This window comes from Mustela lutreola, chromosome 2 (assembly GCF_030435805.1).
Source record: "Mustela lutreola isolate mMusLut2 chromosome 2, mMusLut2.pri, whole genome shotgun sequence".
Taxonomy (NCBI): Eukaryota; Metazoa; Chordata; class Mammalia; order Carnivora; family Mustelidae; genus Mustela; species Mustela lutreola.
In genome coordinates, this window is record NC_081291.1 from 124,623,999 (window position 1) to 124,634,545 (window position 10,547).

The following is a 10,547-nucleotide window of genomic DNA, read 5'->3' on the forward strand; positions in this document are numbered from 1 at the left end:
AACATATGAGCACCTTATGCTGAACACATTTAGAGAACTGGATGGGTTTCACCATCTGCTAAGCCTCACATAGCCTCCAGTTTGAAGTTGAAGCGATGTCAGAAGCTGATTTAAGCAGCTTACATATGTTGCACTGCAGGAAAATCATGGGACGTTGGGGACTCTGGAAAACAGTGCGAGGCATTTGGGGTCCATAAACGGTTCGTGTTTGTGATGAAATATGCCCAGTAGCTATAGGGCAACACTTTCTTCCCCCCTTAGATTTAAGTGTAGTTTTTTCCTCCTTTGCTTAGTACAAGTATTTTTACGTTACCTTGTGTATTTGCTGGAACCATGACCATCATTCATGCAGCAGGTAAGGTTATTTTAGTTAATCATAACTTTCTTTTGTTGCTTTAAGTTTGACAGAAAATGCCAGTACTATGGCATACTTTGGAAAATTATTCTAGGGATTTTCCATTATTGATAATGTTCTCAGAAAATCTAGGTGCACAATAAATGAATCGATTTATAGTAAATAAGCTTTAAAATTCTTTACGGGTTCCATATGCACACCAAATATGGTTCAAATCACTCAAATTGTCCTCCAAGGCCTGTGGTGTGACTGACTGTACTTACCTTTCTAGCCATATGTCCTCCTCTTTCTTATACTTTCCTATCCTGTGAATCTGTATGACGATCATTCTCCAAACACATTAGATTTTTAAAAACCTGTAACTGCATTTCTTTTCCCTTCTCTTCCCTTCCCTTCTCTTTCTTTTTGGCTTCTCCCTATCAGCTCTCTCTGTTGATAACTTATAAGAACCAGTTCAAGTTCCCTTTGTCCATGGAATCTTTTATAATAACCTGTTACAGTGTCCTTATAGTGCTCAGCATGGCCCTCCTTGCTTCATCGTTATTAATATCTTCAAGCTCTGCTTTTCATGGGTCATCCTTTTCTTTATCATACAATAATAATCCATGTTCTCTTCATGTGTATGGCAAATCCACCTCCTGTGAGCCTTGGGCAATTTTGAAAATTTCTAAGGCATGAGAATCAGCCGTTGTAATGAGGCAGGATACTATTTTTCCATTATTCTGCAGCTTTTAAGAAATGAGTAATTTCTTATATAAACTCAAATTTTGGAATTCCCTGAGCATGGTTGTAGATCTAGACACTTTTATACATAGGAAAACAACTGTCTAGTAGTGAGTATTGGTCAGACTTTTAGCGAGACATGAACTCTTCAAGGATCTACTCAACCTTTAATAGTTTATGTTTTTGCCACAGTCCCTCCTGGCATATACTTGTGAGTCTCATGCTAATCCACTTCCCACATTTATTCTTCTTGTTCCTAGACACATTTCACCCCAGATTTCTCTGGATTTCTCTGCTGGTATCTTTTTATCATCTCAAATTGCTACCCCATGCTCCTGAAGGTGTTTGTCTACCCCTCTCATCCTCTGTGTGGACATGGATCCCTTCTGTAATTCCTCAAAGTGCAAATAACAATAGACTGCAGTGTTTTGACAAAACTTTCCTATAGAATGGAGTAGGAAACTTTAAATACAGATATCTGACACCATAGATCTTGGAGTCTGTTTTCTATGCCCCTTACTAGCAATTTACCTGGGCCTGCCAATAGCTTATCCATCCTCTACTGGAGAACTTTCTTTCTCGATTTTCTCCCTATATCCCATTCCAAATGGAGGAAGCAAAAAAACAATTCACGGAATAATCTCTGTAGAATTATATACCTCTCCCAGTGAAGTTAGTTTTTACACTATGAAGTGGAATGCGTTAACTTTTTTTCCCCAACTGAGGGATTGCCCAAGAACAATGGGTCAATACTTGTGTTGCTAATGAATAAAACTTTACATTAAAGTGGTGAACAAGGATCTAAGGAACAGCTCTCCAAAGTCAGATTTTAGCTTCCACCTTTGAAATGTAGCAATTCCTTAGAACAAGTGACATAAAGGTAAGTTTGCCCCAATGGATGGATACTGAATAATTTATCACTAACGTTGTTTGGAATTGCTAGTGCATGGTGTTAATAAGAAAAGCCTGACTTTCTTTAAATTGATTTTATTACTCCCTTTAAAGTCTCTGCAGACAGTATACCCTCCTATGGTCTGCAGAGAGAGAAAAGTAGGTTGGGCAGGGGGAGCTTTTCATCTTACCAGTCCTTCCTGGAATCTCCCCAAATGGCAACTCTCCTTTATTTAATGACTTTAAGAACCAGATTCTATCTGCAGAGACATTAGAGAAAGGGTTGGCAGCATTTTGGGGGTGGAAGGGGCTGACTAAATATTTGTTTACATCCTGCTTTCTAGGAAGGTAGGTTTCGTTCCTTCAGGACAAAAACTCTTACTCAGTTGAATTGCCATGCAGTGTTCCATCTAGAAATCATCTGGCCAAAGTGGGGTGCTCACAGGGTGTTCGTGTTCTTGAGTTGAATTAAATATATATCCTCTTTGTTTAAAATTTTTCTTTGCCAAGAATCATGGAGTTTCTTCTCCAACTTTCATGGGCAATCCCCTGTGCATCTAGTGTACCAATTTCTGTTAAGAAACTGGTAGAGTAGAAGGATTTGGCATAAAGGTTGTGAATCAGAGCACTGGTTCAGGCTACCTTTCTTGCATAGGGCCAAGGAGGGCAAAGGTTTCACATCACATATGACAACAAAAAGAAAGCTTGGAAACTGACCACCTGTCTTCACCACTGTAAGCTGTGAAATTGGGCAGGTTATTTAGTTCTCTATGCCCTAATTTTCTTACTTGCAAGTTGGAGAGGAGAGTACTCTGTTTTGAATTAGAGTTGTCATGCAGATTGAATGAGGTAACTCAAGCATAGCATTCAGGAGGATGAGGGAAACCAGGAACTCTTGTGCACTTTTGTGGGCGTGAAGTCTGGCACAAAGCAACACAGAGGGTCAACCAGCAGAACTTAATTGGATTAAGCACTAAGGACACACTTGTGCAGTGCTCGCTTTGGCAGCACGCACTCCAAAACTGGAACGATGCAGAGAAGATTAGCACGGCCCCTGTGCAGGGGTGGTACCCACATGCGCGCGCGCGCGCGCGCGCGCGCGCGCACACACACACACACACACACACACGTTACGCCTTCGTGCTTCCGTTCTTAGAAATGGAGCCAAGAGAACTTTTCACATAACATCATAGGACAAGTTAAGTGTCTTCAATTAAATAAGGATGAAAACTGACGTTTATGACATTTCTATCAGGTGGCAGACACCCTACAGAGGTTGCTTCATTTAATCCTCAAGGCATCCTTATAAGATTATTTTATCTTTAATAATTGGGAGAAATGATTCTCTGTGAGCGTCTATAACCTGACCAGACACAGTACTGAAAAAGGGGAAAGCTGGTGCTCAAACTCACATCTAAGTTTTACTCCATTCCAATGTCTCATACAGAGTCTGAAAAGGATGATTCTCTCTCTTTGTTTCCCTCATAGATGGTAGTGCGGAGGAGTTCATAGATCACACAACTTTCCAACGATGTCTCCGTGTCCTCTTCTCTTCTCTTTTCATATATTAGCCCTCCTTCTTCCAATCATCCCCTCCATTCTTTATAATCTGTTTTTTCTCATTTCATTGAAGATATCTATATCTATATCTATATCTACATATATATATGTAGATATAGATATAGATATAGATATCTTAAAGGATAAGAAAAATTCAGTTATGCCAACATTAATAGTTTTACAAATTAAAGAGATTGGAACATCAGCTACTATTTAAAACAGAACAGATCAAGTGCATTTTCAGACGTCAGTCAGGTCAGACGATTCATTTCCTTCTTTTTTGAAGTTGACTTAGCTGAATAAAGCATTCTGGTTTTTAATGAGAGGACTTTAGGACAAGGTCCAAGTTCATTGATTTCTGTTCTATCCATACATTTTCTCACTTACTTTTCTAAAGAAGAAACTCTCTTCTTTAGAAGAAACTTTCTTCTAAAGAAGAAAATGGAACTTAAATTTTCACTGATTAAATAATTTCTCCTCTCAGGTAAAGGACACTTGTCATATGGCTACATGTTTTAACTAATGGATTGGTCAGTCGTTTTGAGTTTTCAGGTGACATTAACTTTCCAAACATTGATTTATCATATATGATCTGATGATGATTTGTGTTGCAAGGGTCCCGTGGACTGCTTCCAAACACACACACACACACACACACACACACACCACACACACGCAAGCACACAAACACCCCATCCTTGGGCATAGTTGCATAAAGATGAATTAGACATAACTTGTAGGTTATGGCACAAGAGAGCACAGAAAGTGGTTCACAATGAGTTTCATTATGAAAGAATAATGCTATGGCCAAAAAGAAAAAAAAATAGAAGAGGGATGGAATAATAATAAATGCTCTTCATTTGTATTTGGTGCTGGGTTCTGTGAATTATTTATGTTTCTGGGCAAGGCCTGGGAAGTATTTCAATGAAGCCTAATTTGTCAAGGTTACTTCTACTTTACCATATTTTTCCTAACTATATCTTTCTGGATAGTACCACACATAAATATTTTCATTGTGTTGTGCATTTATTTGCAATATTGATGGCACTGTAAAATGTGGGGTATTAGCACCTCTTTAACCAATGTCAGGCAAGAATTAAGATCGGAAACACCAGTCTCTTCCTTTTAGAAATATGGAGGTTAGCTTTGATTATTATTCAGCTTTTGTGGCTGATGAGCCAGCTATAAGTCATACTGTGGAAAATTTATTGTCTAGAAATCATGCTACTGAATATTTTATCTTACTGGAAATGTGCTATGTAGGGGCTGCATCTTTAATCAAGTACACGGTGGTGTTGCAATCCCTTGGTTGAAACATGAAACATGAAAACGTTGAGGTTAAGCAAAACTAAAGGCCTGGCTTCTGGGGAGAGCCATGGTTGTGGCTGTGTATGTGGACACGATTCCTCTAGGAATTTGTTTTATTTTGCCTTTGACTTCAAGTCTCTAAATATGTTCTAAAGGAAAACCTTGGCTCAGTGCAATGTTGGGGTTACGGTTACACCAAGCAGGGATGTGTGAGTGACGTGGCAGTCACAGAGGAAATAAAGAGGAGACTCAAATCTTGTCTGCTCGAGGGTTTTCAGTTTCTATCTCTGATGTACATTCAAAATCTCACAGAAAATCCAAGGAAACTTCCTGTTCACAGAGGCACGATTATTCTGAGGAAGAGATGAAGTGCCCCATTTGTACATTGGAGGCGCCTGCAGTGTGCACTTGTTCTAAACGCTGGTTGCAGGGATGGGGGCGGGTGCCTCAACCCCCCCCTCTGCCACCTCACTCAGGGATGCTTGAGGGCTTTTGTTGTTGTGTTGGGTTTTCTTTTGTTTAGACATTGAAAAGAAGAAATGATTGTTTGTTGTTGGATTTGAATTCCTGTTCAGATCTTGTGATTATTGGACAACTCTATCCTGATGCTTTTATTCCTTTTCAGTGACTAAGAAACATAAGAAAGGGATTCTGAAGTAGATTTCAGAAAAACAGCTGGATCTGAAAAGACTCTAGCTGGGAGAAGACCCAGAGGGAAGTTAAAAATACCACTGAAATATTATCAAACCAGCGTCAAGCTTGTCTTGACCTTGTTTAGTTACTTTTAGTGTCAATCTTACTGTTCTTTTATAATTTTTCCCCAAAACCTAATTCCCCTTTAAAAATCTTTTTCCCTTTTTACCCCTCGTGGCCTGGGGGAGACTGACTGCTTGTTGCACAAGGTTTAAAGCCACTTTATTGAGCCATATGGTTGCTAGATCATTCTAAATCATTCTATGTAAGCCAGCACTGTTCACAGAACATTTTTGGTGATGGGAATATTTTGTACATGCTGTCTGATGCCTTAGCCACTAAACACATGTTGCAATTAAGCACTTGAAATGTGGTCAGTGTGCCTGTGAAACTAATTTTTTACTTAAATTTAAATAGTCATATACAATTATTGGTTACCATGTTGAAACAGAATAGCGATATACATACATTCAGTACATATAAACAAGTTGACACTTGTTTCTTGAGCAAGTCCGATGATACTCATTTAAAAATATTTTTCTAGGTAAGAGTCCCTGTCTAATTGCATTAAAAGTAATCTGAATACACTCATTTTTGTATGTTTGTGTTTGCTGGTGTTGGGAGGAGTGGTTAGTGGAAGGAGAGATAGAACCAATTATATTTTTATGTTTATATATATTATAATTAAGAAAAGTTCAAACTCTTTTGTAGGGCATGTATTTTACCATTAAGAATTTGGGTGATAGGGATGCCTGGGTGTCTCAGTGGGTTAAAGCCTCTGCCTTCAGCTCGGGTCATGATCCCTGGGTCCTGGTATTGAGCCCCGCATCAGGCTCTCTGCTCAGTGGGGAGCTTGCTTCCCCCCCCCCCCCCTCTCTGCCTGCCTCTCTGCCTACTTGTCATCTCTGTCAAATAAATAAATTTTTAAAAAATCTTAAAAAAAGAATTTGGGTGATCTTAGGGTGCCTTGGTGGCTCAGTTGTTAAGCATCTTCCTTCTACTCAGGTCATGATCCAGGGTCCTGGAATGGAGTCTCACATGGGGCTCTCTGCTCAGCGGGGAGTCTGCTTCTCCCTCTGACTCTTCCCTGCCACTCCCCATAAATAAAATAAGAACAATCTTTTGTGGGGGTGAGGAGGAATTTGGGTCATCTAGTAAAGCAGGCCTGGTGGAGTGCTACTGTAGAACCAACAGGAATCACAGGAACACTCTACTTGTCTGGCAATCAGACTAGACCATGAATTTTGCTTCTAAAAAGGGAAGCCAAGAAGCCAGAACTAAGGAAAGAGGCTTCTGAGTGGATAGACTCTATAGCCCCGGATGTTGCCGACAGCTTTAATTTCCCATGCCCTTCTACACATGTGCCCCGTGCTCCAATGTACTAGATTATCACCTGCTCCTTTTACAAAATGTGGCATTTTCCATCCTGCCCTTTGACTTGATTGTCTTTCTCTCTGCTCCTTTCTCTGTCTGCTGAAATCCTATCCACCTTTGAAAGACAAGCTCACGTCATGCTCTTTGTATTTGGGCCCTTGGACTTCTGCTTCTTAAACACTATGCCTGGGAGCTCTTTCTCTGCAGCTATCAACCTAATTAAACAAGAATGGACCCAACAGGGAGGAGGCTGCACCGGTTTAAAGTGCACTAGAAAGTTTATGGCTGCTCACAAACTGCTTTCCAATTAGAAGCATCATTTTCTTTGATGGGTAGAAGTTAGAAAGTGTGATGTACATGGAGACACAAGGAGGATCAGTCTTTACAGAGTCACCAGCTTTCTCATCTCTTTCCACTCCCATTTCCGGTACTTACCATTTCCTAATTGGTCTCCACCCTTAGGAGAGTGGATCATGTGTTTTATTCTGTTTTCACAACATGATTTGATTATCTGATTTTCATTAATCTCAAGTCACGAGATAGAAAGCATTTCCCGTAACAAATTTATATTCCTCCGTTGGTTCTCCTCTGCTTTCAAGTGGACCAGGTTGCCGTGTGGTTTTTTCCTCCCTCTTAATACTGTACTTCGGTTTATAAGAGTTAGCCAACAGTCTCCAGTTTCCTTAAATGTTGATCTCTTGTCCTCAATTGCTCTACATTTCGTGAGTGCGTCGTGTGCACTCAAAAGACAATCAGTGATAGTTTCACCAGCTGCTTTGCTGTTACAGAGTAAGGACCGCCATCTGCTCAGCTCAGGGTCGTGGAATCCTCCCACTTCTCTCCTTTCCCCAGACTCAGTCAGGTCTGTCACTTGCAACATCTCATCCCTGAGACTGTATGTATGAGTTAAGATTATTTGGATTTCAAGTGGCAACATCTCAAACGGACTCAGCTTTAGCAAAATATGAGATTTATTCAAAATATCTTGAACTATTTTATAGAATGATGATGTTCTGGGAGGAAGCATCATAAAACAGGCCACATTAACAAATGAGCCCCTGGACTTAACTATAGAAATCTCTCTGCCCTCCGTCTTTGATTTTCTCTATTGGTGTCATTCTTAATTACTGCCAGATCTATTCTCCATTGTGGGAAATATGGCCAACAACCACCCAACTTGGCTTTGGGAAGAACTCTGGTTTGTCCATCTTGGGTTAACCTATCCCTAGATCATTCAGCTATAGCCAAGAAAGCAGAGTCAAGTCTGATAATAAGCTATTGTCACACTAACTATAGTCCTGTTGGAGGTGGAGCAGGGACACACTTTCCAGAATACTAGGATTGCTAGGTGGACAAAAAACAAAACAAAACAAAAAAAACTCTTTTAGTTCTTTATTTTTCTCCCTTCTTCCCACTCCTACAGACTTCCAAGTACAGCCCAAATGCCACCATACCCACAAGACAGACTCTTTAATAATGCTCTTTGTAAGTGTGAGAAGGTCACGGTTTAAACTAATTTAAGTTAAAATCCTGGACAAAACATTTACTTGTTGCTACTTACTACTCTGTGACCTTGGCGTCATTTTCCTCACCAGTGAAAATGATGGGATGGGATGGAAAGTAAATTGGGACGAGAGTGTAGAACTTAAAACCTCATGTAACTTAGGAAGGTTTATATAATTTTTTTGAACAAGAAATATCAAGTAGTGTATTGGGAATTATAATCTGGCAGCTGGTATAGATCAGGAAATTTATAGCCCTATTCAGTGATCATGAAAGTGATCAGGGCACTCTTTAGCACTCAGATAAGAGTGAAGCCCCAAGGGATCCAGGAAGTCATTCAGTCTTGACAATGATGTCTAGCTGATTGCTAGATGGTTGCCTTTTTTCCTCATTTCTTAGCACTCCCATACGCTTTCTCCCTTCATGTTCTAAACTGAGTTTCTGCTTTTTGTTCAGCAAACCAGCCATTTTTTACTCTTAACTCCAAAGATTTTGCATGCATTTCTTTTTAATCTAGTGACTCAAACTGATTTTTTGAATCTTAAACTAGAATTTTTAGTGAGTGAGACAAAACTGAGAAAATGATGAATAGAAAAAAGGAAATATCTTCACAACAGATTACTAGAAAACTCTAGGAGAAGAATAAATGCAATCCAATAAATAATTTCTTTTCTACTCTTTTCAAGAGTGTATCAGTCGAAAGGACTACAAAATTTCAGGGTTTGAAAACTGAAGTCAAGTAGGGGTATGGAATAAGAAATTAGAGTAGTTGTTCTCACTTTGTATAAATGGCAATACATCTGATATTCATGATGTTTATTGGGCAATAGGCAAAATAATAAAATATTTGGTATTCTAAATTTAAAGGAAACAAATATAAAAATTTGTGCTTAATCAGATACCATCTTGTGCTAGATTTTAGCATGGATAATCTCTAACATCTGTCAAAGATTTAGAAATAATTATTGGGGAAAATTCTTAAAGTGAGGACATGCTATTTCATTAGCTTAATATTGTGCTCTGAATTAAGAGAAAAAATTGAGTATTTGATTTTAGTGATTGTGCATTTTTAAAAAATTTTAATTTCAATATAGTTAACATACAGTGTTATAGTAGTTTCATGGTTGCATATTTTGATAGAGCTCAGCAAAAGCATAATCTAAGAACTAGTGAATTAGGGGTCAGATTTGAGTATGTTCTCCAGGGGGCAGTAATGTGAACTTCATCACTATGTGTATTCCTTGCTCCCTGCCTCCTGCCTCCAGTTACATGGAGTTAAGGGTAAATAGCTCAGCATTACACACCAAAGGAGACTGGGTTCTCCATTCTGGCTATATATTAAATCACTTGGGAAGATTTTAAAACAAATGTAGATGATAGAGTCCACCCTAAACCAACTGGATTAGAATTGCTAGGGTGACACATGGCTGTTTTGAAAATGTCCCCTGGTTGATCCTAGAGTGCAGCTAGTGTTGAGAACCACTGACAGAAGAGATGAAAAAGAATCACGAATCTTCTAGTCTAGCAATCAAGAGTCTTCATTTATTATCACACTTAGGGCAGTGCAATACAAATATTTTATATCACAATTTTCTTAGCTGGAAATGAAGGAATGAGACTAGAAGACCTTAGGTATTTTTCTAGCTCTTTGAGTCTTCAGAGGTACTCCTAAAAATTTGTATATTAATAAGGTGTTATGTAAATAGACTCAATATAGTTAAACAAATTCTACAATGAGTCCTTCAGTAATGCAAATAATATATATAATGCATATAATAATGTAATATAATTTGTATATTATTCAATAGAGATTGCATTCAGAACTCAAATCATTCAATGTTATCCTCTTTGGGATATGATGTTGCACTTGTCAAGGGCCAGGAGACCTTTAAAAAAAATTTATTGGTTCTTTTCATAAGTTTAACTGCCAGAGAGCAGTGGGTTTAGCATAGATGTACCATCATCACCTGTGAACATAGCTTCAAAGAGTGAAATAGTGGGAAGAATTACCACTTTCCATGAATTGTTATTTCTCTTTCATACTCTCACTTTCTCATAACTGCTTTCTGATTTCATGCAACTACATTGTATTGTTCCCATTTTCTAGAAGAAGAAAATGAGAGTGTGAGAGTTTTGTTAT

At 38.7% G+C, this 10,547-nt stretch overlaps 1 pseudogene; it reads left to right on the forward strand.

The window, feature by feature from the left end:
- The first annotated feature begins 2,961 nt into the window (after positions 1-2,961).
- On the forward strand, positions 2,962-3,046 carry LOC131826236 (U6 spliceosomal RNA; annotated as a pseudogene).
- Positions 3,047-10,547: the final 7,501 nt, after the last annotated feature.